Source organism: Dipodomys merriami, unplaced genomic scaffold (assembly GCF_024711535.1).
Source record: "Dipodomys merriami isolate MVZ:Mamm:240054 unplaced genomic scaffold, mDipMer1.0.p SCAF_3, whole genome shotgun sequence".
NCBI lineage: Eukaryota > Metazoa > Chordata > Mammalia > Rodentia > Heteromyidae > Dipodomys > Dipodomys merriami.
Genome location: NW_027204492.1, coordinates 13260785 through 13264014, shown reverse-complemented (window position 1 = coordinate 13264014; position 3230 = coordinate 13260785).

The following is a 3230-nucleotide window of genomic DNA, read 5'->3' as shown; positions in this document are numbered from 1 at the left end:
TTCTTTTTGCAGTATGCTTTTTTTTTTCTCCTGTTGGTTTCTGCAGAGAAGCCAAGAAGCCAAAGAATCCAGTGATGGGATAGTAAGATTCCTGGGTTATGCAAGAATGATTCTAGAGGGCTGACTGGTGGATTTCAGACCGGAGTCAGCAGAAGCTGCGAGTCCAGGAAGGAGCTCCTGGGTAAATGCCTGAGTTTCTGGTGAATGCCAAGGTATGTGCCTGGTACCACTGGGCATTTCTCCTTCCCTGCAGCACTGGAAAGTCACCAGTTTTACTGAAGAGATCAAAGGACTTGCCTCAAAAGTTCTTCTGCATGTGAATGAGCCAATGACCATGTTCCTTCTGATGTGACTGTTCTGATAGCTTCTCTGTGTCTTATCACGGACTCTCTTTCTTCTTTAGAAATATAATGGTAAATATTGGTATACCAGGATCTAGAGAGAGCACTGGGTTTTAGGCTTGGGCCTCTGACCAGCTATAACACTGAAGCACATTGTGAATGACATGTTTTAATCTTGACTACCCTCCTCCCAGGATTATTGTGAGGAGAACCATGCAATAATATGTGTCAAAGTGCTTCATAAGCATGTAGTGTACATACTATAGTATACATACTATGCCATATAGCTAGGATTATTTCTGTGAAATGCTGGTCTCATACAGACATTGTCCAATGGCATTAGGCTAATAGTCGATTATTCATGCTGGAATTAGATATAAATACGTGTGTGGAGTGTAGATGGAATGAAATCAGTTAACTGTGACTTAAGCTGATTGCCATCCCATATACATCTGTGAGCTTTTACCCCAGGAAGAGTAAAAGTGATCCCATGATCAGATGGGCCCTACGATTAAATGGCCAACAGCCAAATAGATGCCCGTTATTTGTTTATATGTGGTAAAGGATTCGTGCTACATACATCTTCCACTCCATCTCTCTTGTGTGTGTTGACAGAAATGCAATTTAGTCCTGGGAAGTAGTGGAGACATTTAGAAGCATGCATGTTGAGTGGAAGGTGTCTGACACCTGGGAAAAGTAAGATCGGCAATGAGAAGAATGGGTGAACCCAGTTCTATGTCAATAGATTTGGGGTACTATAACCCAGGTCAACTGGGAGATGGGGTTGGTTGCTGGTTGACCAATCACTTGTTTTATAGGAACTACATGTATGAATGACATGTGTAAATGGGTAAGAATGCAGCAAACTCTACTTCTTGCTCAATTAAACCCCATAAAGTCAAATGCCAAGTAAAAATTGCTCAGCTTTGGGCTGGGAAGGTGGCTCAGTGGTAGAGTGCTTGCCTTGCATGCATGAGGTCCTGGGTTCGATTCCTCAGCACCACATAAGCAGAACAAAGTCAGAAGTGGTGCTGTGGCTCAAGTGGTAGGGTGCTAGCTTTGAGCTGAAGAGCTGAGGGACATCGCCCAGGCCCAGAGTTCAGGCCCCACGACCAACAAAACAAAACAAAATGCTCATCTTCTCTAAGCAGCCATATGAGCTTAGGTTATTTCTAAGTTTTCTATAATACCACCATATATTTATGAATTGCTTTATAGTCCGTGTGCACTGTAGGGAACTCCACAGTGTTCCCTCTTCTCATCTTGATCTTGGGTGTCATAATAGACTTGAACAGTAGGTCTTGTAATTTTCTGTATACCACTCGCAAGAAATAGTGCAGAGGGCTAATGTGAGCTGCCACAAGGTCCTAACAGCAAGAACAGAGAAGACTTGGGATTCGAAGCCAGGCAAGGTGGCAGAGACAAGGATCCTGGGGAACAGTGTAAAGAACAAACCAACTTCAGCTATATCACCACAGGCTGTGGCAAAGATATTTTGGTGCTTAAGAAGAGTACATTTTTTTCCTAGAGAAAGAATATTTGTGGTTTAGATACTTAGGTCAATTCTACTGTTCTTCCAAGGAATGTGACTAAGAGTTCATTCCTATACATTCACTGCAATGTAGGGATAACCTAAGTCACTCCATTCCCCCCCCCCTCTCTCTTTCTCTCTCTCTGCCTCCTTGCTGGACCTCATCTTGTTTAAAAAGTGGGTATGAGTTTAGAATCATTAGAAAATCAGAAAACTTGGTTATGGCTGTTGCTATGTGCTTCTACTGCTCCATGAAGCGTCTGGGACTGTCCCCCAAATGGGAGAAAGGAGCCAAGCTGAGTGCTTCTTTCAGCCAGTTAAATTTCATCCTCAGTAAGTAACTGAATAGCTTCTGTGCAAGTAATGGGAGAAAGGCTTGCAGAATATATTTCTGAATTGACACGGAACAATAGTATTAACAATGACATCAGGCACACTGAGAAATCTTCTAGTAGGGATAAAAGACTGAGACTCGACTCATTTCCTATTGACTTTACAGAACACAGACACACACCTGCTCCATGGTTCTAAATAAGTTACAGGCTAGGAATGGATTTCGGAACTGTCGCATAATCATCAAAACTTCATCAAGTCATAGTGTATATTCAGCATCCCTCCCAGGCCTGTCTCTGTAGCCATTACTCACCAAGTCCAATCTTAAGATTGTTTTATGCCCTGAAGGAATGGTGCATGGGGAATTAGCAGCAATGTCAGTGCAGGGTATGGAACTGGTGAAGCATTTGACCTAAGCAAGGATTAGATCTCTGCTATACTACAGAGGAAAGCAATTGTCTAACCAAGTCTGCCAGTGCTACAGGAGAATCTATGAGCAGCTTTTATGCCTTGACTTGGGGATGGCTGAAAAGCAGGGAATGTCATTAGAAGCTTTCTCACGATTTGGATTTTGAACCTAGTGTCTCATTTTGAAAACAGGTACAGGGAAGAAAGTCTTTTAGTCTCAGGTAGTGCCAGACAAGCTCAGGTGAGATGACTTTTGGTCCAATCTCGTATTTCCACGAACCTAAGCAGCAGCAAATGTACCCTTGGTCCAAGGGGTTATGTTCATATGCTGTGATTCATCCACGGCAGGCAATATGCCATACTAGCAACGAAAAGTGGTAACCTGAGAATAGTCTCTGTGTGGCTGGCAGTCTGCCAAGAGCTGGGGACAATGCAAAATTCTCATCAAGTTGACTTTTCTTGCAGGCCACCAAGAAATGCCGCATTTACTAAGGATTAAGAGTTTCTAGGAGACGAAAATAATATGGCAGAGGAAGAAGGATTGGCTTCTATAACCTGCCATTCAGTGGCATCCTATTTCTAGTTAGATGCAAGGAATGTCAAATGCATTTAGCGTT